The sequence below is a fragment of the Oncorhynchus gorbuscha genome, linkage group LG17 (genome assembly GCF_021184085.1).
Source record: "Oncorhynchus gorbuscha isolate QuinsamMale2020 ecotype Even-year linkage group LG17, OgorEven_v1.0, whole genome shotgun sequence".
Lineage (NCBI taxonomy): Eukaryota > Metazoa > Chordata > Actinopteri > Salmoniformes > Salmonidae > Oncorhynchus > Oncorhynchus gorbuscha.
Genome location: NC_060189.1, coordinates 57,515,115 through 57,542,728, shown reverse-complemented (window position 1 = coordinate 57,542,728; position 27,614 = coordinate 57,515,115). Strand labels below are relative to the sequence as shown.

Here is a 27,614-nt window from a genome sequence, read left to right as displayed (position 1 = left end):
ATTCAGAAAAGTACATTTGTATTTGGCAGTTAAAGTTGGAGGACATCAAACAATTGATTGAAATTATCACAAAATTGATAAGTCACCAATTTGATCTAAATTGGTCGGAGACATTTCTATACCTTCTAGTTGGCACCTATTAACTTATACTGTCACTTGCATAAGATCAAGATAGTCACATTCTTCAGTTGAGAAACAGCATCAAATGTGGGGTTAACATTTTCTTCAAGTTGCACCAGGGTTTAGTAATTAATACCTTTCTTGTTTGCATTGTCCTGTGTTGACTTTGAACATCCTATACATGCAGGTATGTACACAGACTTATAAGAGTTAATAATATACATATACACGTGATTTTTTTTAATATATATATTTTTTAAACGTCACCTGAAACAAAAATGTATAAAAACATTCTGAATGAATAGTTTAAGCACTTGAATGACTAAAATGGACAACGTCACAATCCCATTGAATAGCACCATGTCTGTGCTCTGCTGCAGTGGGCACACCTGCTGACTACCGAGGGCTTTGTAAAGCATAGCAGTGCATCAATCAATATTAGAAAATACACACATTTACCACATGATACAGCCAGCCTCGACCGGACCGACACAACCCAACATTCGATCCACTTGGCTCTCTATCTCGCACTCAAAAAAACAAATATTAGTTGACACTGATTGAACGATCGACAACAAAAATTACATGATAGGCTAGTTCTCTTAAGAAAAACAGGACAGAATAGTCTCCTCAAAGCTGCTCTGCACTATCAAGGGGGACGTTTAGTTGCTTTTACCTTCTGTAGATGCAATTACTGTTTTTAAGATTTAATTGGGATGTTCAGCTATGGCAGTTAGTATAGTTGGAAAGGGTATTCTCCACAATATCAGCCCTTGGGGACTCCTAATATTTGACACATGAACTAAAGCACACCTGAATGGAGTTCTGACAATTGAGTTGTTGAGAGGGACTAAAACCCATGTTGTACCACAGGAAAAGGGGTGAAAACACTTCATTGAGGGTTCATGGATCATGACTTTCTCTCCAGGCTTGGCCAGCCATGCATGCATTCATACTCTGGTTATAGGCCCACAACACACATCAACTGACATCAACTGTCCCACGAACTGGCTGTGCTGTCTTCAGTGCTAGCAGAAGGTAGGGTTAGCCCTGTTTTAGGGCTCTATTCAATCCGTATTGCTGAAGTTCAAGTGTTACAGCGCAATTAAAATTTAAAGCCAGTGTTCCCGAGTTAGCGGAGACTGTATTCACGGTAAACCCTGCATATGTCGGCTCAATCGGAAATGACCTTTGCATTTTTATCACGCAATTTATAGCACTTCAGCGGTAAGGATTGGATAGAGCCATTAGACGGCACCGCAGTGGTAGAGGGTGGAACCGTTGACAACTGTCAATGTCTTATCAGAAGGCCATGGGGACGGGATGGTGTTGGTAGGAGGGCTGTCTCTAGTCATGAGCCTAGACCTCCGAGCTGTCCAAGCTGCTGCTCCCAGTACCCATCATGCCCTCTCTGCTGTTGCCACTCCCTCCGCTGTAGGCCGAGCACGACGAGGTGGAGTAGGGAGGGAACTGGCTCTTCTTCTGGTTCTTCCTCTTGCGCCGCACCAGCAGAATAACCACCATGGCCACCAGGCAGGTGAGAAGGATCAACCCGGCCAGGCCTACCAGCATGGGCAGGGTGGAGGTGTCCACAGGCTCCCTGCCGGAGCTCTCCAGGAGGGGGCGCTCCAGGAAGGGTGAGTCGCGGTCCGACCCAGCCCGGTCACGTCCACCCCATGGCTGGCGCTGGCTCACCACCAGGCGGTCCGTGCGGTCCAGAGCGATGTGCTGGATGTTGGTTCCCCGATTGCTGTCGGTGCCGATGTCCTGGGCCAGGTCCGGAGCGGGGGCGGCACGACGGTAGCGACCCGGGAGGAGGTGTGGAGGTCGGGCTGAGGGTCGGCCACGGAGGACAGGCTGTGGTGGTACTCCAGGCTGCGCTTGCCGATGCCACGGTTGGCGTTGTCTCGGGAGCGGACGGTGTAGATGGTGTGGATGAACCACTCCCGACCTGCAGCCACCTGGAACATCCAGACACAGTGGAGCTTGAGGTTTAGTGATAAAGACTTTGGCCTATACCCTTCAGTGTGTGATTTCAAACAAAATGTGTGTGTTTTTGTGTGCAAGTAATCAAACTCAGATTTCAGAAACCAGATTTAATTCAACCATACAGAGACTATTTTCCCATTGTTATCCAGTTTACAGACCATATTAGGTACGATTAGGGGGGTGGGGGGGGGGCAGGGCTGACCTGGAAGAGAGGCGAGGAGGACAGGGCGAATCCGTCTGAACCAGGCTGCCTGACCAGAGGCAGGCCTCCAGGAGTGTCCAGGGCCAGAGTGGCACCAAACAACACATCTCCAAACGCTGTGGCCTGGGTCTCTGGCTGAGCCTTGTCCTGAGGAGGGAAACACACACAGGTTAGACCACTGAAATCATTACAGTAGGAACCTAACTTAGAAATATTGTATAGGATGTCTATGGATTAGAGGTAGGTAGCTTAGCGGTTAAGAGCATTGGGCCAGTAATCAAAAGGTAACTGATTCGAATACCGTGGCCGACTAGGTGAAAAATCTGTCGATGTGCCCTTGAGCAAGGCACTTAACCATAATAGCTCCTGTAAGTCGCTCTAGATAAGATCGTCTGCTTAAATAACTGAAACGTCAAATGTATTTCAACAGCCTAACAGCAGCATGGCTCACCTGTACTGAGATGTCAAGAACACAAATGGTTGTAGATGGTTGAAGCAAGAAATTACTTGTGAATGAATTAATTGATATAGCAAAACTGACTAAACTGCATTCAAAGTGACCATAAAAAAAACTCCAGAGGAATCTCCCCCTGACTGGAGGCATCGTGTGTTAAGTGATTGGCGTACACACCAGGATCTTGAATCTGTAGAGCAGTGAAGGTGCGTCGGCCAGGCAGCCATACTCCTTGTTGGTGGGGTTGTACTTGGGGACGTAACCGTCAGCTCCTGTACACAGGAACACCTTCTCTATACTGCAGGAGAAGGAGTCACCCAGGTTCTGGACTGGGTCCACCATCACACGGCCGTAGATAGAGGAGCCTGGAGAGGGGGATGGAGGGAGAGATTAGAGGAGGGTGGAGAGGGGGATGGAGGGAGAGATGAGAGGAGGGTGGTGTCCCAAGCACTGAAAGCTTCATTAAATGGTTATTAGACTGTTAAATATGATCTTTACATTCAAACTCAGAAAGCAGTTAGACAGAAAGCTGTGTGAGTTCTATAAGATAAAACAGCTAATAATGTACACTGAGTGGACAAAACATTAGGAACACCTTTCTAATATTGAGTTGCACCCCCTTTTGCCCTCAGAACAGCCTCAATTTGTCAGGGGTACGGACTCTACAAGGTGTCCAAAGTGTTCCACAGGGAAGCTGGCCCATGTTGACTCCAATGTTTCCCACAGTTGTGTCAAGTTGGTTGGAGGTCCTTTTGGTGGTGGACCATTATTGATGTACAAACTATTGAGCGTGAAAAATCCCAGCAGTGTTGCAGTTGTTGACACACAAACCGGTGCACCTGGCACCTACTACCAGACCCGTTCAAAGGCACTTCAATCTTGTGTCTTGCCCATTCACCCTCTGAATGGTACACATACACAATACATGTCTCAATTGTCTCAATGCTTAAAAATCCTTCTTTAACCGGTCTCCTCTCCTTCATCTACACTGATTGAAGTGGATTTAACAAGTGACATCAACAAGGGATCATAGCTTTCACCTGATCAGTCTACGTCAGTCTATGTCATGAAAGAGCATGTATGTTGACTAGTGGTGTATCTATCTATATGTTGACTAGTGGTGTATATATCTATATGTTGACTAGTGGTGTATCTATCTATATGTTGACTAGTGGTGTATCTATCTATATGTTGACTAGTGGTGTATCTATCTATATGTTGACTAGTGGTGTATCTATCTATATGTTGACTAGTGGTGTATCTATCTATATGTTGACTAGTGGTGTATCTATCTATATGTTGACTAGTGGTGTATCTATCTATATGTTGACTAGTGGTGTATCTATCTATATGTTGACTAGTGGTGTATCTATATCTATATATATCTATATGTTGACTAGTGGTGTATCTATCTATATGTTGACTAGTGGTGTATCTATCTATATGTTGACTAGTGGTGTATCTATCTATATATTGTTGACTAGTGGTGTATCTATCTATATGTTGACTAGTGGTGTATCTATCTATATGTTGACTAGTGGTGTATCTATCTATATATTGACTAGTGGTGTATCTATCTATATGTTGATTAGTGGTGTATCTATCTATATGTTGATCTAGTGACTAGTGTATCTATCTATATGTTGACTAGTGGTGTATCTATCTATATGTTGACTAGTGGTGTATATATCTATATGTTGACTAGTGGTGTATCTATCTATATGTTGACTAGTGGTGTATCTATCTATATGTTGACTAGTGGTGTATATATCTATATGATGACTAGTGGTTATATATCTATATGTTGACTAGTGGTGTATCTATCTATATGTTGACTAGTGGTGTATCTATCTATATGTTGACTAGTGGTGTATCTATCTATATGTTGACTAGTGGTGTATCTATCTATATGTTGACTAGTGGTGTATATATCTATATGTTGACTAGTGGTGTATATATCTATATGTTGACTAGTGGTGTATCTATCTATATGATGACTAGTGGTGTATCTATCTATATGTTGACTAGTGGTGTATCTATCTATATGTTGACTAGTGGTGTATATATCTATATGTTGACTAGTGGTGTATCTATCTATATGATGACTAGTGGTGTATCTATATGTTGACTAGTATCTATCTACATGTTGACTAGTGGTGTATATATCTATATGTTGACTAGTGGTGTATCTCTCTATATGTTGACTCGTGGTGTATCTATCTATATGTTGACTAGTGGTGTATCTATCTATATGTTGACTAGTGGTGTATATCTATATGTTGACTAGTGGTGTATCTCTTGTTGACTAGTGGTGTATCTCTCTATATGTTGTCTAGTGGTGTATCTCTCTATATTTGACTAGTGGTGTATATATCTCTATATGTTGACTAGTGGTGTATCTATCTATATGTTGACTAGTGGTGTATCTATCTATATGTTGACTAGTGGTGTATCTATCTATCTATATGTTGACTAGTGGTGTATCTATCTATATGTTGACTAGTGGTGTATCTATCTATATGTTGACTAGTGGTGTATCTATCTATATGTTGACTAGTGGTGTATCTATCTATATGTTGACTAGTGGTGTATCTATCTATATGTTGACTAGCGGTGTATCTATTTATATGTTGTCTAGTGGTGTATCTATCTATATGTTGACTAGTGGTGTATCTATCTATATGTTGACTAGTGGTGTATCTATCTATATGTTGACTAGTGGTGTATCTATCTATATGTTGACTAGTGGTTCCTAGAGTGTCCACTAGGGGTCAGTAGTAGTCCAGTACCCTCTGAGAAGGCTGTGTCGGTGCTCTCTCCGAAGCCCATGGATCCGTCTGACAGCCACAGCTCCCTTTTGGACAGCAGGAACATCTGGGTGTTCAGACTGAACTCAGCCGCCACCGGGTCACTCACCTGGGGTGGTCAGAGGGCAAAGGTCAAACACAGGAGCGCTGATAAGATTTAAACGTTTGGTTCAATGCATTTAATCAACAAGTATCTGCTACTACTTGTTTTTAGCCTCATACAACACCAAGACAAATCAGCATTGGTGAATGACAAAGTTTCCTCTTGATTCTAGCGTCTTGGGTATGCTAGTCTGCCAGAAACTGTGGGTATGCAGTGGTGGTGGTGACCTGCTGGAAGCGGATGTCCATGTGGAAGGTGAGGGGTTCTCGTGGGTGACACACAGGGGGAATGCTGAACTCCCCATTGGGAGAGGCACTGCAGGGGATCATCTTCACTGTGTACGTGCCAGAGTAGTCCCGCACCTACAGACAACAACATTACAACATCATTAAAACAACTTTAAAACACACCAACCATTTAAGGTAGTTACTGCTGGTCTGGTATCCATACTGCACGTGCTGCTAAAGCTAAACCTAGTCTTCTGTCATTACCGTCTACCAGTTGGCTTCAGCACAAACACTAAGAATACAAAGTTAAAGGTAGACTCAGCGATATGACGTAGGTACACAAAGTAAACAGCATAGTGGGTCCATTTCCTCAACAACTAAGAGCGCTGTGCTGTTTTGGTCCTGCATCTACCACGCTCTGACAGCGTGAATTGAACCGGTGCACATACGCAGATACTGTGTGTGACAGTAAAGTCTTGTCTCTCGCTCATCGCAATATCTACCGTGCAGCTCGTGGCCTCGTCATATCGCCGAGTCATACCTTTAAGACAGACAATGAACAAGATGGCAGCTCACAGCGAAGTCCGAGACGAAGCTCCACTGCTGCATGGGCTGGTTGTAGGTGGGCTCAGTCCGGATCAGGGCCAGGGTGAAGGTCAGGCCAGAGAGGTCAGCACACATCGCCATGGACGACAGAGTGGTTCCTGGAAACACACAGTCAAACCTCTCTTTAGTCTCACACGTACACTTCTGTTGGGCGTTTCTTTGCTCGATGTGTCCGACAAAAAGGGCATACATGAACACAACATCTTAAGACCGACTGTATGTCGAAGTTCCAAATGAACGCACCTCGTTGTAAGGTTATACACATTTGACGCTGTTGAAGGTAGTTTTATTCTTACTGAAAAGGGTGATGTCATGTTGACATTTAGCAGAACAACCCCTAAGACGGTTCCATTCTGATAGCGGTACAGGATCTGGGTCACAGTGCAACCCAATAGGAGGGAAAGCTATACAATCACCCTATCGGGGGGGGGGGGGGGGGGGGGCGTAATACCTGGGTGGGACATGACAAACTGTCCCCTGAAGCGGGCCTCAGTCTTGAAGTTGACCACCAGACGTCCCTCCTCGTTGATCCTCATGCTGGTGGGGTACATGGATCCTATAGGGACACAGTCACATCAAACCAGGGTTTTTGTCCACCTCTATCATTCACTGGTGACATAATGCATAAGACATTATTTACATTTTTGTAATTTAGCAGAGACTCTTATCCAGAGTGACTTACAGGAGCAATTAGAGGTAAGTGCCTTGCTCAAGGGCACATCGACAGATTTTTCACCTCGTCGGCTCGGAGATTTTAATCAAATGTGCCTGCAGACTATTAATTATACAGGTATTAACTGAGTAATACTGCAAGCCATCCACCTCACTGTAGTACTTAAAATAGCCAAGAGTGGGCCGAATTGGCTGTACCTTGTAGTTCAGCCTCCGGCGGGCTGCCGATTCCGTCCTGCCACAAGATGGCGGTGTCGTACACAAAGGTGAGCTTGAGCTCTGACTGCAGGTCAAAGTGCTGCCATCCTCCCACGGCGACGGGGGGAGTGGAAGACGTAGGACACATAGAGAGGCACGCGCAGAGTCACATAGGACTGAACCAGGTTCAGCACCTAGAGGAAGAGCAACGCAGAGATACATAGTCAGGGTCACCTTCAACTGTACCTGGATCAGCATATACCACAGTACAAAACAGAAGGATAGGAACACTTCAGAGCATTCAAGCATGAAAGGTCACATAGAGGGAATTTAACACAGAGGGAATTACAAAATGTCTACTTTCAACTTGACAGATTACTGAAAAAACAACGACAGCAGACTGAGTAATCGAGAGTTGCACACAGAGAACAGCCAGCGTGTCAGTTTGTGTGTGTGTGTGTGTGTGTTTGCATCAGTGCATATGTGTGTATGTCTCTCTCTCTCTCCAGTACCTGTCCATCCGTCCCGATAGAACCTCCACAGGTGGTGAGCAGCTCGGACATGTCGTAGTAACTATTAAACTCCCACAGACAAGCCTCCAGATTCAGGTTCCTGTAGAATCTCAGGCTGTTGGTGGAGCGCATGTCGGCGCTGTACTGGTAGGGCGATGTCTCGCCGATGATCTCAGGGTTCTTGGTGGCGTCGGTGATGAAGCCGTGGCCCGTCTGGATCTCGTTGAAGTCCAGTAGGTTGGAGCAGCGGTGGTTGCCCACGCGCGTGCCGTCCGGAGACAGGGTCAGCTCGAAGTTGGACAGGGGCCGCGTAGAGATGACCGGTAACATGCCTGAGGAGAAGAGGGGTGAGAGAGAGACGGTTTCAATACATCATCAATCCATTGCATTATTAATAAATATGTTAACGACCTGGTAACTTTTTACCCTTGACAACTCATCTTGAATCAGTTCTTTCTACCTCAGTCCTATTGTCATCGATTGTCAACAATCAAACTGACTCTAGACCAGTAGGTAAGGACATGCCAGAGCCTGTTACTCACCGTCCATGTGCGGCATGTTGACAGTGAGTTTGATGAGGTTGGGGAAGTCAGGGTCGTCAGGGCCGGTGTAGCGGATCTTAGCAGAGAAGGGCTCAGCTCCCACCGTGCCAGAGATACGTGGTTGACACAGACCTACACAGACACACGAGACATATTATTGTCGGATAGACAATCGTCCTTGAACTCTCCATCACAAGGCCTACGTAACTCTGTCCTAATAAGGACATATAACAGATGTCATCAACAGTCCTGAAGGTTGATGTCACTGAACTCTGAAGCCCCCCCCCCCCCCCCTCCCAGTCTCCACTCACCCTCCTCCCTGCTGACCACCATGATGGGACTGGACAGCTCCAGACCAGCATCCCCGTTCGTATTGAACGCCCGGGCAGCACACTGGACTCTGAAGTCCCCCCCCCCCCTCCCAGTCTCCACTCACCCTCCTCCCTGCTGACCACTAGGATGGGACTGGACAGCTCCAGACCAGCATCTCCGTTCGTATTGAACGCCCGGGCAGCACACTGGACTCTCGACCCAGCCTGGAAGTAGATGGAGTCCAGGGTGATGGACTTAGTGTTGGTGAAGAAGGTGTTGGTGTCCACCTCTCTCAGGGGCGAGGTGACCCCGTCCGACCCGCTGGGGGCGCTGACCAGCCAGCGGTACTGGGTCAGGGTGTCGTTGATGCTCTCCGCCGTGCAGATGGAGCCCGTCTTGTCAAAGTCGTGGTATTTGGGGTTGCAGGCCTGCAGGTGAGGGAGGGGCCACAGAAACGTGGTATTATGGTATGTAATAGGACGATACACAGTCGTCTTGTAAACAGCGCTCAACACGTGAAGTGAAGTTTACGAGGCTATATGCAATGGTATATCGGTAATATGTATTTGAGACACGTGTACTTTTGTTATGCCGGCGAAAGGGTCTCATGTTTAGGATTTAGTCAGAACTGGAGAAAGCATTTTGATTTTCCACTTAAACAACAGGTTTTGAAACTATGAAACACAAAGACCTTCACTTTGAAGCATCGACTTTTTGGACTGGATGAAAGTATTCCGACCTTGTTGCTAGCTTAGTTTTACATGTTTAAACACCTGGATATGAGGTGTGTGTGTCTGTGTGTCTAGGGGGTTGCATTCTGCGTGTGTGTGTCTAGGCCCAGTGGCCACCACTCACCGTCACACAGACGATGGGGTAGCCAGTAGAGGGGTGAGGGTTGTCCCTGGCGCGGGCCGTGTCATCGTACATTAGCAGGGACACCACAGTAGGCACAGCCGGGAAGGTGACGTCTGCCACGCTGTCCATCTCCTCGATGTACACAATTGCCTTACTCATCTGATGAACGGGAGAGAGAGATTCAAAACACCATTCCGTGGGTATAGTAGACTTTATTGTGTTCTACATTGTAAACTTGGACGTTTGTGAAGCTGGAGTCCTCCTTAGAACAGCATATTTGTAATACCAAAGGAGAAAAGTGAGTTAAAGTGAGCGTACACCTCTAGCATTATTTGTGTCAGGTTAGTGGTATGGTACAGTACATGTCTGGGATGCCACATAGTTGTGTTTGTAGGTCACACTGCTCTGTGGATTGACTTGAGGGACATTCTCATAGCATGGACTCAACCAGGAAGTCTTTTTATAATAGCTGGTGATTTGGGTGCTGGGGGCCGCTGAAAGTGGCAGCTGCTGCCTGGCTATTTGTGTGTTCAAGTGTGTGTGTGCATGCCTTGAGACCTGCTGAGGGTATTTATATGGTGTGTGTGTGTGTGTGTCTCGGTGTGTGATCTAGGTGGGTGTCAGCAGCATACCACCCTGCATCTCACTGCTGGCTTGCCTCTGAAGCTAAGCAGGGTTGGTCCTGGATGGGAGACCAGATTCTGCTGGAAGTGCTGCTGTAGGGCCCGTAGGAGGCACTCTTTCCTCTGGACTAAAATTAATAAGATCCCAATGCCCCAGGGCAGTGATTGGGACATTGCCCTTAGGGTGCCATCTTTCGGATGGGACGTTAAACGGGTGTCCTGACTCTGTGGTCACTAAAGATCCCATCTTATTGTAAATCAACCCTGGTGTCCTGGCTAAATTCCCATCCCCCATACCATCATGGTCACCTAATCATCCCCTGTTTCCAATTGGCACATTCATCTCCCCTGTAAACTATTCCCCAGGTAGTTGCTGTAAATGAGAATGTGTTCTCAGTCAAGACCTGGTAAAATAAGGGTTAAATGAATGCATAAAGTGTGTGTGTGTGTGTGTGAGTGTGTGTGTGTGAGTGTGTGTGAGTGAGAGAGTGTGTGAGAGTGAGAGAGAGAGAGAGAGAGAGAGAGAGAGAGAGTGCGTGCGTGCGAGAGAGAGAGAGACCATGCCCTCAGTCTTACCTGCATCTCTGCAACCATGTACTCATCAGGTTTCATGTGGACGACGAAGGCTTCTCTCATCTCTCTCTGGCCGTCATACAGGATCTGCACCTCCACAAAGTGTTCTGTCTCGCCCTCCTTGAACTCCACATCTTGAGAGACACACACAAGGTTAAGCAAGAGCTTAATAAGGATCTTTATTAAAAATGTATCAGGTCGTTTTAGGTGTGAATGGGTTATACACGACGATGCCCATCACAGTATGACAACGATGGCTGTATATTCTACGGTAACAGAATAATGCTGAGAATTTAAAATGTATGTCAAACAAGAAAAATATCATTGCAAAGTTAAACAAACCATACAACTCTCTGACAAGACTACTTTTAACAACTGACACTGAACATTTGACATAAAAACTAATTTACTTGAAGAACAGTGCAGATGCAAAGTTTGGTAACAGAATGACAGTATGTGCTGTTTCTTCAACTAAATGTGTTTTTTTTTATGTTCAGTGGACATTGTTAAAAGTCGTCCTTGTGCATAGAGTTGTAAGGTTTATTTAACTTTGCAATCATTGTTTTTCTTTGACATCCATTTTAAAGCGAGTCTCAGCATCATTCTGTTACTGTGGTAAGGCCCCTACCCTTCTCTCATATGGTTCTGTTCTAACGCCCATACTAACATCCCACTTAGAATGAAGCAATATTTTGGACAATCTAAGAAGGATTCTAGAGTGGATAATGGAACATAGACTACAGTTCCTGTATGTGTACTCCCCCCCCCCCCGACAGCAGGTTGTAGTCCTCTCTGGACCTTAGGGTTAGTTATGTCTGTGTTACATGATTAAACTATATGATAACTTAATGGTAGGACTCACCCTCTGACAGCAGGTTGTAGTCCTCTCTGGACCTTAGGGTTAGTTATGACTGTGTTACATGATTAAACTATATGATAACTTAATGGTAGGACTCACCCTCCGACAGCAGGTTGTAGTCCTCTCTGGACGTTAGGGTTAGTTATGTCTGTGTTACATGATTAAACTATATAATAACTTAATGGTAGGACTCACCCTCCGACAGCAGGTTGTAGTCCTCTCTGGACGTTAGGGTTAGTTATGTCTGTGTTACATGATTAAACTATATAATAACTTAATGGTAGGACTCACCCTCCGACAGCAGGTTGTAGTCCTCTCTGGACCTTAGGGTTAGTTATGTCTGTGTTACATGATTAAACTATATGATAACTTAATGCTAGGACTCACCCTCCGACAGCAGGTTGTAGTCCTCTCTGGACGTTAGGGTTAGTTATGTCTGTGTTACATGATTAAACTATATGATAACTTAATGGTAGGACTCACCCTCCGACAGCAGGTTGTAGTCCTCTCTGGACGTTAGGGTTAGTTATGTCTGTGTTACATGATTAAACTATATAATAACTTAATGGTAGGACTCACCCTCCGACAGCAGGTTGTAGTCCTCTCTGGACGTTAGGGTTAGTTATGTCTGTGTTACATGATTAAACTATATAATAACTTAATGGTAGGACTCACCCTCCGACAGCAGGTTGTAGTCCTCTCTGGACCTTAGGGTTAGTTATGTCTGTGTTACATGATTAAACTATATGATAACTTAATGCTAGGACTCACCCTCCGACAGCGGGTTGTAGTCCTCTCTGGACCTTAGGGTTAGTTATGTCTGTGTTACATGATTATAAACTATATGATAACTTAATGCCAGGACTCACCCTCCGACAGCGGGTTGTAGTCATCTCTGGACCTTAGGGTTAGTTATGTCTGTGTTACATGATTATAAACTATATGATAACTTAATGCCAGGACTCACCCTCCGACAGCGGGTTGTAGTCCTCTCCGGAGGTGGCTGACCCGTCCTTGGTGTGGACCCTGACCAGGGAGACCTTGGAGGTGTCTCCTAGCCTCAGGACAGGGATCTTCACCACGGCTGTCTCCCCCTGAATCTGGGGCTCCCGTACACTGTACTTTATCTCACTGAAACGGATGATGGGCTCTAAGGAGAGAGAATACGCTTAGACTCCCGATACAAAACAGAACATACTACCGACTCTAACTCTCTAGAGACTGAATCAAATAATTAATAAAACAGAGCGTTTTGGCATTTAATTTGTAATACTTTGTTAGATAGATCTATACAATGTAGCCCGATGTTCGGTGTGCTAGATATCTCCATGTTCCTTGGGGAAAGCTTACTGTCTTTCTCGTCAGTAATGGTGACCACCGCCTCGCTCTGTTCCCCTGTGGAGGCTCCGAAGGGTGACTTGCTCTTGGGCGTTCCCAGGACCAGACGGAACTCCTCGTCCTCCTCGTATAGGTTATCATCCACCAGGTTCACCACACACTCCTTCTCACTCTCCCCTGTGGGACAGGCGGACAAGGGGAACACAGCGTTAACACATAGAAATATGAGGATATTGGGGGTTGGCATATAAAAAGACATTGAGTGAGAGAAGGGGGAGAGCTAGGGAAGGAGGGAGAGAGAGAGAGGGAGAGAAGGGGGAGAGCTAGGGAAGGAGGGAGAGAGAGAGAGAGAGGGAGAGAAGAGAGAGGAGGAAGGGAGAGGGAGGGAAGAGAAAGGGAGAGAGAGAGAGACCGGGGTTACCTGGGAAGAAGGTGATGAGTGACCCGGGTTGGGCCTCTCAGGAGGGACCTGGGCAGAGCCTTGGCGGAGTGAGAGAAGACCTGTGACTGATGTCTCCACTACGATACACTACGGCCTTCATCTCTCCGTCCGCCTCATCCACGATAGGCAGCATCCTTGAACTGAACCTTGGGCACTGGAATGATAAGTAGATTTGAATTAGGCTCTGAAAAGAACAGAATACTACTTAAGGACTGGGAGAGAATAATATTTTCATGGCTTCTGCATAGGGAGCATAGTTTAATTTTCTCATTGCTCACTGAAAATGGCCTTAGACAATCATCTCAAAGCTACTTTTATATGGATAACAAAACACAAACAATTCATAGAAGGAGAAAAGCTAAAACAGTGGTTATGTTAGCACTAAAACAGTGGTTAACACTAAAACAGTGGTTATGTTAGCAGTGGTTAACACTAAAACAGTGGTTATGTTAGCACTAAAACAGTGGTTAACACTAAAACAGGGTTATGTTAGCACTAAAACAGTGGTTAACACTAAAACAGTGGTTAACACTAAAACAGCGGTTATGTTAGCACTCAAACAGTGGTTAACACTAAAACAGTGGTTATGTTAACGCTAAAACAGTGGTTAACACTAAAACAGCGGTTATGTTAGCACTCAAACAGTGGTTAACACTAAAACAGCGGTTATGTTAGCACTCAAACAGTGGTTAACACTAAAACAGTGGGATGTTAGACGCTAAAACAGTGAGTTATGTTAATGCTAAAACAGTGGTTAACACTCAAAGAGTGGTTAACACTAAAACAGTGGAACACTAAAACAGTGGTTAACACTAAAACAGTGGTTATGTTAATGCTAAAACAGTGGTTAACACTAAAACAGTGGTTATGTTAGCACTCAAACAGTGGTTAACACTAAAACAGTGGTTAGCACTCAAACAGTGGTTAACACTAAAACAGTGGTTATGTTAATGCTAAAACAGTGGTTAACACTAAAACAGTGGTTATGTTAATGCTAAAACAGTGGTTATGTTAACGGAAAACAGTGGTTATGTTAACGCTAAAACAGTGGTTAACACTAAAACAGTGGTTATGTTAACACTAAAACAGTGGTTATGTTAGCACTAAAACAGTGGTTATGTTAACCTGTAAAACAGTGGTTATGTTAGCCTAAAACAGTGGTTATGTTAGCACTAAAACAGTGGTTATGTTAGCACTAAAATCCTGGTTATGTTAGCACTGAACCTTGGGCACTGGAATGATAACTAAAACAGTGGTTATTTGAAAACAGGGTTATGTTAGCACTAAAACAGAATAATGCTAAAACTTATCAGTACTAAAACTGGTTATGTTAGCTCAATATTATTTTCAAAACAGTGGCTTAACACTAAAACAGTGGTTAGTTAGTTAAAGTTTGACACTAAAACAGTGGTTATGTTAATGCTAAAACAGTGGTTAACACTAAAACCGTGGTTATGTTAAACTAAAACAGTGGTTATGTTAACACAAAAACAGTGGTTATGTTAACGCTAAAACAGTGGTTATGTTGACACTAAAACAGTGGTTAACACAAAAACAGTGGTTAAACGCTAAAACAGTGGTTATGTTAATGCTAAAACAGTGGTTAACACTAAAACAGTGGTTATGTTAGTGCTAAAACAGTGGTTATGTTAATGCTAAAACAGTGGTTAACTAAAACAGTGGTTATGTTAACACAAAAACAGTGGTTATGTTAGAGCTAAAACAGTGGTTATGCTAGAGCTAAAACAGTGGTTAACACTAAAACAGTGGTTATGTTAACACTAAAACAGTGGTTAACACTAAAACAGTGGTTAACACTAAAACAGTGGTTATGCTAGAGCTATAACAGTGGTTATGCTAGAGCTAAAACAGTGGTTAACACTAAAACAGTGTGCTAAAAAGTGGTTATCTGTATAATTCTGGTCAGCTAAAATAGTGATGGTTATTGCTGGAGCTAAAACATGTTTGGTTATGTGTTAGAGCTAAAACAGTGGTATCATTAATGGGATGGTGGTCTTGCTGGGGGCTATATATCTACATGTGTGGGGATGTGTTACAGAGTGTGTATAACTCACGGTCAGTAACAGTATCATTAATAGTGATGATGGTCTTGCTGGGCTCTCCCAGCACAGCGTTCATGGGCATCCTCAGCACCAGGTCAAATGTTTCCGGCCCCTCCAGCTCCGGCTGACCCAGGTCATCCAGGATGGTCACTCTGAATGTCTGCATGGTCACCCCGGGGCAAAGTCCAGGTTTCGGCTGATGCCCACGTAGTCCAGGCCGGCTGGCAGGGGGACACGGGGAACATAGAAATAGAACATTACACATATATCTTTATGGAGAGAGCCAGCAAAGGCATTGGAATACTACCATAACAGAGTGAGATGACACCGGAATGTTTGAGAAATATTAGGAACGATCGGAAATTCTGTGTAATTACACTGATAGAGAGATTGTGAATAATGTGAAAACAGAGATTGAGGGACTCCAGGGGAATTGTAAATACTGTGACACATACAGTTGCTTGCAAAATAATTCACCCTCCTTGCCATTTTTCCTATTTTGTTGCCTTACAATCTAGAATTCAAAAAAAAATTTTTGGGGGGTTTGTATTTTTGATTTACACAACATGCCTACCACTTTGAAGATACTAAAATATTTTTATTATGAAACAAACAAGAAATAACACAAAAAACCTGAAAACTTGAGTGTGCATAAATATTCACACCCCCAAAGTCAATACTTTGTAGAGCCACCTTTTGCAGCAATTACAGATGCAAGTCTCTTGGGGCATGTCTCTATAAGCTTGGCACATCTAGCCACTGGGATTTTGCCCATTCTTGAAGGCAAAACTGCTCCAGCTCCTTCAAGTTGCATGGGTTCCGCAATCTTTAAGTCATACCACAGATTCTCAATTGGATTGAGGTCTGGGCTTTGACTAGGCCATTCCAAGACATTTCAATGTTTTCCCTTAAACCACTCAAGTGTTGCTTTAGCAGTATGCTTAGGGTCATTGTCCTGCTGGAAGGTGAACCTCCGTCCCAGTCTCAAATCTCTGGAAGACTGAAACAGGTTTCCCTGAAGAATTTCCCTGTATTTAGCGCCATCCATCATTCCTTCAATTTTGACCAGTTTCTCAGTCCCTGTCGATGAAAAACATTCCCAAAGCATGATGCTGCCACCACCATGCTTCACTGTGGGGATGGTGTTCTCTGGGTTATGAGGGTGTTGGGTTTGCGCTAGACATAGCATTTTCATTGATGGCCAAAAAGTGAAATTTTATTCTCATCTGACCAGAGTACCTTCTTCCATATGTTTGGGGAGTCTCCCACGTGCCTTTTGGCAAACACCAAACGTGTTTGCTTATTTATTTCTTTAAGCAATGGCTTTTTTTTCTGGCCACTCTTTCGTAAAGCCCAGCTCTGTGGCGTGTACTGCTTGAAGTGGACAGACACTCCAATCTCCGCTGTGGAGCTTTGCAGCTCCTTCAGGGTTATCTTTGATCTCTTTGTTGCCTCTCTGATTAATGCCCTCCTTGCCTGGTCCGTGAGTTTTGGTGGGCGGCAGGTTTGTTGTAGTGCCATATTCTTTCCATTTTTGAATAATGGATTTAATGGTGCTCCGTGGATGTTCAAAGTTTCAGATTTCTTTTATAACCCAACCCTGATCTGTACTTCTCCACAACTTTATCCCTGACCTGTTTGGATAGCTCCTTGGTCTTAATGGTGATGCTTGCTTGGTGGTGACGTTGGGTGGTGCTACAGACTCTGGGGCCTGCAACACCACTAAGAACAAGTGTAAATATACTGAGATCATGTGACACTTAGATTGTACACAGGTGGACTTTATTTAAATAATTACGTGACTTCTGAAGGTAATTGGTTGCACCAGATCTTCTTCAGGGGCTTCGTAGCAAAGGGAATATAATATATATTCTTTTTTCTTTTTTGAAACAAGTTATTTTTTTCATTTCATTTCACAATTTGGACTATTTTGTGTATGTCCATTACATTACATTTACATTACAGGTTGCAATGCAACAAAATAGGAAAAACTCTAGGGGGATGAATACTTTTGCAAGGCACTGTATTCTGGAAACGCTACACCACAAAGAGGATAGGAATAATAGATCTAACATTCACGTTCTTCTTCTGACCTTCAGCAGAGACGGGGTCACTCTTCCTGGAGCGGACGGTCACTGTGGCCGTCTTGGAGAGGTCAGTGCCAGTCCTCCAGACCCTGACCTCCACATAGCCTGAACTCTCATCCACAATGTAATCTAGTTCTCCAAAATACAGAGAGGGCTCTGTGTGTTAGAGGGAGAAAGAGAGATATGGGGGAGGGAGGGGAGAGAGAGAGAGGTCAGGTCAGTATATTATCATCTACATCTTACAGATATGAACATTAAGTTACAAACATGTGGTTTCAATTAAGGATGTCTTTGGGGTAGAAGCTGTCATGGGATAATCCACATTTCTGGTCTGAACTCTGCTTGTCAGATAAAGTTGGTACGGCTGACAGGGTCACCCCCCTCTTTCCCTCTCTTTCCAGAAGAGACCTGTCACCCCACTCATCCCTTCATCATCCTCCCTCATCGAGGCCAGACAGTGTCGTCTGAACTCAGTGCCAGAGGTCTACAGTGCACACCTGAAAAGCCAGGTAGAAATGGGGGATAAGTGAAAGGGGGATGAGTTGGGGGAGAAGAGGGATGGGATGTCCACCTTGTCTGATGACAGTAGCACTGATAAGAGGGAGGAGATGGGGGAGGCAGCACAGACAGGAGGATCTCTCTACCTCTCCCTCTCTGAGTAATAGACTAGAGGGAAGGAATGCATATCTTGGAACACACAGCGGATTAATTTCTCTACACCCCTCTATAACAGCCAGACTGATCATCATCACTGACAAGCTACTGCTGTCTACTGTACACCCCTCTGTAACAGCCAGACTGATCATCACACTGACAAGCTACCGCTGTCTACTGTACACCCCTCTGTAACAGCCAGACTGATCATCACCAACAAGCTACCGCTGTCTACTGTCCACCCCTCTATAACAGCCAGACTCATCATCACTGACAAGCTACTGCTGTCTGCTGTCCACCCCTCTATAACAGCCAGACTGATCATCACCAACAAGCTACTGCTGTCTACTGTCCACCCCTCTATAACAGCCAGACTGATCATCACTGACAAGCTACTGCTGTCTACTGTCCACCCCTCTATAACAGCCAGACTGATCATCACTGACAAGCTACTGCTGTCTACTGTCCACCCTTCTATAACAGCCAGACTGATCATCACTGACAAGCTACCGCTGTCTACTGTCCACCCCTCTATAACAGCCAGACTGATCATCACTGACAAGCTACCGCTGTCTACTGTACACCCCTCTATAACAGCCAGACTGATCATCACTGACAAGCTACCGCTGTCTACTGTCCACCCCTCTATAACAGCCAGACTGATCATCACTGACAAGCTACCGCTGTCTACTGTCCACCCCTCTATAACAGCCAGACTGATCATCACTGACAAGCTACTGCTGTCTACTGTCCACCCCTCTATAACAGCCAGACTCATCATCACTGACAAGCTACTGCTGTCTACTGTACATCCACTAATGAGGTTGATCTATAATTGAGCTTTCTGCCACTTCTATAAGGGCAGATGATCAATCAGCAGTGACACTCGTGATTATTTAGTCTATAGCTGGATAAAATAGTAAAAGTAAGACATGGAGAATAGGAAGTATGTACACATTTAACTGACTGTTAGGTGTAGAGGATTTTAAGAGGTGGTCTAGAGATGTTTTTAGACAGGAATGCTTGACAAGCTGCCGCTGTCAGACAAACACCAGAATGACCCGCTAAAACTTGGCTTACTCTCAATGCCTCTCAATCACCAAAAGATACTGTGTAGTAACAGGGGTGGCTGGTTCAGGGGGAAGGAGAAATGGCAATCCCTAAAGGATCACTGAGAAGGAAGAGCCAGACTAATAACAATGAAGCCTAATGCTGGCTGGGGTCCCAACCACAGGTTTGCTCAGCCAGGGAGATGGGTTTGCACACACATAACACCAGACTCACATCACACACTACACACACACACACACTACAACAGCCAGACTCATCACACACAAGCACACACACACTGTCCACCCACTACACAGCCAGACACACATCACTGACAAGCTACACACACACACACACACAACAGCCAGACTCACACATCACAGTGTTGTCACTCTTAATAGCAGGACCCACCAAGAAGTTTGTGGCACAATGGAGGAATGGATCTTTACATTGAGAAGACATCTCCTCTTGTCGCCTGGCCAGATCATCATCTCACTGCAAGCTGATTACTTAGACATAAACAGCCAGACTCATTTCCATTGTACTCCAAATTACAGGGAATGGGGAGTGTCACTGACTGTGAGTGTGTCTGTCATTAGAACAAACCAGTTAGTGAAATGAATGAGCTCTGAAGGGTGGGAGAGAGGAAGGATCAGGAGGAGAAGGAGGAGGAGAGAACCCCTGCAAGAGGAGAAGAAGAGGAATGGCTCAGAGAGACAACTAAAGAGATAAATGACTCATTCAGTCAGAGTGGATGGGGAGGACTGGAGTGGCACCCCTCTATAATTCAGCCAAGTAAATCACTTGAACACTAAGGGGCAGTTTCCCTATAACACAGATTAAAGGCTGATTTTCATGATTTTTATGTGTTTTAATATATTTCCACAAGCTTTGAGTTTGGAATAATAACAGTGAAATAGCTGTTAGTGTAAGAGCTGTTTGAAAAGGCCGCCTGAAATTTCAGCCTGTTTTGGTGGGATGGAGTTTTGGCCTTCCATGATGACATCACCATGTGGTAATAAGAAAGAGATTTCTAAACCTCTCTACAGTAATGGCTCATTTTCAGTTTTCCCCTTCCCACTGTCCAGACCACTCCCAGACATTCATAGAAAAGTTCTTGCTTGAGAAATGACCCTTTGCTAGCCAGAAGCCATTTTGTGTATTTTTGTCCATTTTAATTTAAAACAATCACTGGTGAGGTAATTCATTCTTTCAGCCAGACTAATGATTTGATATTGAGATAAAAACGGCTGCATTCCACCCCTCTATAACAGGACCTTTAAGACTGGTCCTGGATTAACAATCATTATCAATGGAAAATCTCCGTTGAATGTGCTTCTTGGTTTACCTGTGTCCACTAATGAAACAAACACATCTCCTTTTTCTCATCTAAAGCCTACGGGTGATATTTGACACTCCGAATATACATGCAAAAAAAGAAGTAACATTTATGTTGATATGATATATGTTGCACTTTAACTTTTTTGTAGAGGATTTTCTTTTAAACTTCCAGAGCATCCTTGAAAACCACCGTTGAGACAAACCATCACCATCACCCCATCTCAGATAACAGCTACACAATTAAAACAAAAATGGAGGCTGAAGAGCCATCAAACAGGAGTCGGAGGAAAACACGCCTGTCATTTGACATTCCTCTCCCACAAATCCCTGTTTCCCCCACACACCCCACCTGCCTCTTGGCCCTTGCAACACAAAGGGAAGCCCTCTGTTTCCCCCAGCTCCACTGAGTGGTGGAGTTTAGATTTCAGGAGTGTCTCAGAACAAAACACGTTCAGGACCCACCAAGTTGAGAGCTGTTTTATGTGTCATGACAGAGGGCTGTCCAGTTAGTTAAGACTGGAGTTTCTATTATATTCTATTTTTTCTCTTCCAAGTTCTACCACCTGTTGCTAGAAGTAAATGATTGTAGAACAGATGGAGTGTGTAGTCAGGGGAGAGCGAGAGGAGGGGGGGAGGAGTACCCGGCAAAGAGAGGGAAGTCAGAGACAAACATGTTGGGAGAGGTGCTTTTGTCTTGGGTTGAGTGTGTTTGTGTGCCACTGTCTGTCTGTGTGTGGCTTTGGGAATGGTACCATCCATGAGTGGACCTGTAGTGGAATAGATTACACATAGAGACCAGTGGTTACAGTAAAGTTAATGGGCATCACCCGGGCTGGAGGATCCCCAGCACCCGGTCTCTGAGTTATGGTGTTGATGATGGCTGGAGGATCCCCCCAGCACCCCAGGCCTTCTGAGTTATGGTGTTGATGATGGCTGGAGGATCCCCAGCACCCGGTCTCTGAGTTATGGTGTTGATGAAAACAACCACAGTGGCTGGAGGATCCCCAGCACCCGGCCTCTGAGTTATGGTGTTGATGATGGCTGGAGGATCCCCAGCACCCGGCCTCTGAGTTATACGTAGAATGTATGCACACATGACTGTAAGTCGCTTTGGATAAAAGCGTCTGCTAAATGGCATATATTATTATTATTATTATATTATGGTGTTGATGATGGCTGGAGGATCCCCAGCACCCGGCCTCTGAGTTATGGTGTTGATGATGGCTGGAGGATCCCCAGCACCCGGCCTCTGAGTTATGGTGTTGATGATGGCTGGAGGATCCCCAGCACCCGGCCTCTGAGTTATGGTGTTGATGATGGCTGGAGGATCCCCAGCACCCGGCCTCTGAGGTATGGTGTTGATGATGGCTGGAGGATCCCCAGCACCCGGCCTCTGAGTTATGGTGTTGATGATGGCTGGAGGATCCCCAGCACCCGGCCTCTGAGTTATTGTGTTGATGATGGCTGGAGGATCCCCAGCACCCATCCTCTGAGTTATTGTGTTGATGATGGCTGGAGGATCCTCAGCACCCGGCCTCTGAGTTATTGTGTTGATGATGGCTGGAGGATCCTCAGCACCCGGCCTCTGGTTACAGTATGGTGTTGATGATGGCTGGAGGATCCTCAGCACCCGGCCTCTGAGGTATGGTGTTGATGATGGCTGGAGGATCCCCAGCACCCGGCCTCTGAGGTATGGTGTTGATGATGGCTGGAGGATCCTCATCACCTGGCCTCTGAGTTATGGTGTTGATGATGGCTGGAGGATCCTCAGCACCCGGCCTCTGAGTTATGGTGTTGATGATGGTGGCTGGAGGATCCTCAGCACCCAGCCTCTGAGTTATGGTGTTGATGATGGTGGCTGGAGGATCCTCATCACCTGGCCTCTGAGTTATGGTGTTGATGATGGCTGGAGGATCCTCAGCACCCGGCCTCTGAGTTATGGTGTTGATGATGGTGGCTGGAGGATCCTCAGCACCCAGCCTCTGAGTTATGGTGTTGATGATGGTGGCTGGAGGATCCTCAGCACCCGGCCTCTGAGTTATGGTGTTGATGTTGGTGGCTGGAGGATCCTCATCACCTGGCCTCTGAGTTATGGTGTTGATGTTGGTGGCTGGAGGATCCTCATCACCTGGCCTCTGAGTTATGGTGTTGATGATGGCTGGAGGATCCTCAGCACCTGGCCTCTGAGTTATGGTGTTGATGGGTGGCTGGAGGATCCTCAGCACCCAGCCTCTGAGTTATGGTGTTGATGGTAACACTCTCACCAAAGAGGCTTCACTAGGCTTTGTACAGTCCTACAGTCTACATGCTCTCACAAGCCTTACTGTAGTTCCTATGTGGCTCAGTTGTTTTTTGTTGTTGATAAACCAACTTCTAACCACATCTTTCCTGCCTCTCCTCTCTCCTTTCATCTACTGTTTGGCACCAGCTCTCTCTCTCTTTCAGTCTCCTGTCTTTCCTCTTTACCTTAGTGCTTCTGGCATGGCTGCATCAATTGTTCCTTTATTCTACCTCACTAACAGGAGAACAAAGAGTGAAGCAAAGTAATGCTATTGATACGCGTTTATCGTCAGTGAAAAGTAATGACCCTGTTATCAGTTCAATAGTGTTGTATCTAGTTGCACGACTCTATGTGTTTTCAGCGACTGTGTTGAATATTAGACAACTGCTGGGAGATCAAATGATAATAAATCAATGTGGATGAAAGCGTTTTGGTTGCTACGGCATCACAAGTGCACACTGACATACAACACACAGCACAGACAGAGACTGACACACAAAAACCCAGAGACAAAGACACACACACACACACACACACACACACACACACACACAAGCACACAACAAACACACACACATTACACCCACACACCCAGGAAGTCATATAATTAGGACACACAGGACCCAGGACATATACACACACAGGACCCACACACACACACACACACACACACACACATATAATTAGGAGTGGCACCCGGACATATAATTAGGAGTGGCACCCCGGACACACCCCGGACACACACACACAAAGGAGCCCCTAAACACAATTTGTTTATCTTTTAAAACAGGGTTATTCTTCTGTCCCCATAGGATAAACCTTTTTGGTTCTAAGTAGAACCCGCTGTGGAAGGCTTCTACATGGAACCCAAAAGAGTTCTACCCGGAACCAAACTTTTTTATTAAAGGATTATCCTATGGGACAGCCGAAGAACCCTTTTAGGTTCTAGATCACACTTTTTTTAAAGAGTGTACCCCTGTTCACTGAACCCAAGAGACTGAGGGGTCAAATAGGAAGTAATTCTGATACTGGTAGAGTTTCCTTTATAGTCAATATAGTAAATGGTCAGGAATCATTGAGTCTGTTGGCATTGACAAGTAGCATTCAAGTTGACTTGAACCTGTGTGTTGAACTATTTGAGCTCGGATTTCAAGTTTCAAGTAGGGTTTAATGACAATTGACTGACCTCTGTATTCAACAGGTGACTATAGATGCCACCACCCATCATACGCCCAACAAACCCACTCACCGTCGTCGCTGTCGGCCAGGATGGTGACCTTCGCGCTGGGGAAGGTGGCTCCCACCTGGCCCCCCATGGGCATGCTGAGGATCACATTGAAGCTCTCTTCCTCCTCGTAGAGCGAATCGTCGATGATGATGATGCGGCAGGGCTTCTCCCTCTGGTCCTTGTCGAAGCGGAGCACGCTGGTGTGGTCCTCGGGACGCGTGATGTAGTCGCTGTAGGAGAGGACCGTGCTGGGGATGGTGCCCGTCGCACTGGCTGTTGGAAAAAGGAGTTCAGGGGTCAATGGTTAAGGGTCAATAGAAGAATGACAGGCAGTTGTGGGGGAAGGAGAGTAGTTTTATGTTACAATATATCTACAGTGCATTCGGAAAGCATTCAGACCCATTGACTTTTTCCACATTTTGTTATGTTACAGCTTTATTCTAAAATGGATTAAATTGTTTTTTTTACCCTCATCAATCTACACACAATATCCCATAATGACAAAGCAAAAACTGAAATATCACATTAACATAAGTTTTCTTACCCTTTACTCAGTACTTTGTTGAAGCACCTCTGGCAGCCATTACTGCCTCAAATCTGTCTTTTTGGGTATGTTCCTAGGCCGTCATTGAAAATAAGAATTTGTTCTTAACACATTAAATAAAGGTAAATTAGGGAATTTGTCCCCATTATTTTTGCAGATCCTCTCAAGCTCTGTCTGGTTGGATGGGGAGTGTCGCTGCACAGCTATTTTCAGGTCTCTCCAGAGATGTTCGATCGGGTTCAAGTCCGGGCTCTGGCTGGGCCACTCAAGGACATTCAGAGACTTGTCCCAAAGCCACTCCTGCATTGTCTTGGCTGTGTGCTTAGGGTCGTTGTCTTGTTGGAAGGTGAACCTTTGCCCCAGTCTGAGGTCCGGAGTGCTCTGTACTTTGCTCCATTTATCTTTCCCTCGATCCTGACTAATCTCCCAGTCCCTGCTGCTGAAAAACATTCCCACAGCATGATGCTGCCACCACCATGCTTCACCGTAGGGATGGTGCCAGGTTTCTTCCAGACGGACGCTTGGCATTCAGGTCAAAGAGTTCAATTTTGATTTCATCAGACCAGAGAATCTTGTTTCTCATGGTCTTAGAGTCCTTTAGGTGCCTTTTGCCAAACTCCAAGCGGGTTGTCATGTGCCTTTTACTGAGGAGTGGCTTCCATCTGGCCACTCTACCATAAAGGCCTGATTGGTGGAGTGCTGCAGAGATGATTGTCCTTCTGGAACTCTGAAGCTCTTTCAGAGTGACCATTGGGTTCTGGCCACCTCCCTGACCAAGGCCCTTCTCCCCTGATTGCTCAGTCTTGGTGGTTCCAAACTTCTTCCATTTAAGAATGATGGAGGCCACTGTGTTCTTGGGTACCCTTCCCCAGCTCTGTGCTTCGACACAATCCTGTCCTGGAGCTCTACTGAAAATTCCTTCGACCTCATGGCTTGATTTTGACATGCACTGTCTTCTGTGGGAACTTATATTGACAGGTGTGCGCCTTTCCAAATCATGTCTAATCAATTGAATTGACCACAACTGCACACCAGTCAAGTTGTAGAAACATCTCAAGGATGATCAATTGAAACAGGATTTACTTGAGCTCAATTTCAAGTCTCACAGCAAAGGGTCTGAATAATGAATAAGCTATTTCTGTTTGTTTTTTTACAATTCTAAAAATCTGTTTTTTTGTCATTATGGGGTATTGTGTGTTGATTGATGAGATTATTAATATTTTGATTCATTTTAGAAAAAGGTTGTAATGTAACAAAATGTGGAAAAATGTATTTCATCTTTGTAAAATTTAATCCCATTTGAATGATATATTTGACTGTATTCACCTTGCTGGGTGTAGCAGACGACCATGAGTTCCTGGCTGAGGTCTCCAGAGCGGCGAACAGGCACCAGCAGCTCCCCAATGTCCTCCTCTATCTTATACTCTGCCTGGGGGATGAACACCGTGGACTCTGCAGAGGAAAGAGGGAGAAACCATAGAATTCAGAATTACAATAGTAATTGAATAGGATCTCTATGGGAGAAACACAGAGGATAGGCCATAAAGAACAAGAGAAGAAGAGTTTACAAGCCCAGGTGAGTCTGTACTTATTTGATCCATGCATATTTTGCTGCTGTCATCAAATTGCCCATTGCTGAACAATAAACATGATCTGATTCAGGGATCTTAAATGAACGATACAATTATATTTTGTCATGTGTCAATCCATGTAAATGAATGTAGCCTTTCCAATTGACTTAAAGCCTGTCTACTATTCATAAAGGATTTCATGTCGGAAGGGCAAATCAAACAGACAATCTGCAGATAAGGCCGTTCATTCTTACCATCACCAGGGTCCACTATCTCCACAGTGGCTGTATCGGGGTACTCCAGCACGGCCATGACAGGCTCCGACAGCTGGATCTCAAAGGTCTCGCTGGTCTCAAACTCCTGGTCCGTGAAGATCTTTACCCTCCAAGTGGCCACTGTCTGGCCTGGGTTGAACTGGACCTGCTTCTGGGCCTTGCCCCGGAAGTCCTTGTCCTTCTCCGCAGTGCCATCCTTGGTGGTGATGCCTGAATAGAACCATATCGAACTGAACTAAATAGAACCTCATTTAATTACATTTCATTGGCTGAATTGAACTGAACTGAACCTAATTGAACTGAATAGCTTTATAATAATGGCACGTAGCACTGTGTCGTTTGTAGGGCCTCAGAGGATGTGAGTTGACTGCAGGTTGACTGTGATTTACAGACTGTAGTTGCCTGGTGAGCTCTCATTGTCTGTCTTTGTTCATATTTGCCCACTACTGCATCGTCAAAAACAACTGTAAATATAGGAGCCTATGTATAAAAGCTTGTGTGTTGGATGTAGCCAAACAGACAAGCATGTTGACATGACCTTATGACCTCTATGAGGAAGGGCTATCTGACCCCTCAATCAAACTAGGTTTTTCACCAGCGAGACAGGAAATGGGTCATCAGTCAAACAGGAACACACACAGGGCAGATTGATATCCAGGGGTCTGTTTTATTCTTAGGCTTCTTCTAATGGCAGGGTAATAACAGACAAATACACTCCATGATTGGCCCTTAAAGGCCAGTCTTTTAACACAATGACAGTTTAATAGGTCCTGCTTTCTGAATAGTCTCTCCAATGACATTTGCATCTTTTCGAAGTACCCCTAGTCAGAGTTGATGGTGGTGGATGATTGAAATATTTACACCCCATTAGGGATAAAATAGTGGCAATTTAAAACTACCTTTATCTGAATGGCAAGCAGAGAAAACAATGGGAGAAATGTACTAACTCAGATATATCACTTGGGGGATTAACCAACGAAGTGCAAACCAGTTCCAACAGGATCTACCATGGTACACTCTTAGAAAACGGGTTCCAAAAGGGTTCTTCAGCTGTCCCTGTAAGAGAACCAAAAGGGTTCTTCAGCT

The 27,614-nt window shown here is 44.9% G+C and overlaps 1 pseudogene; it reads right to left on the bottom strand.

The window, feature by feature from the left end:
• Position 1: 1 nt before the first annotated feature.
• The window catches only part of LOC124002118, a 52,597-nt pseudogene continuing 24,984 nt past the window's right edge, over positions 2 to 27,614 (bottom strand).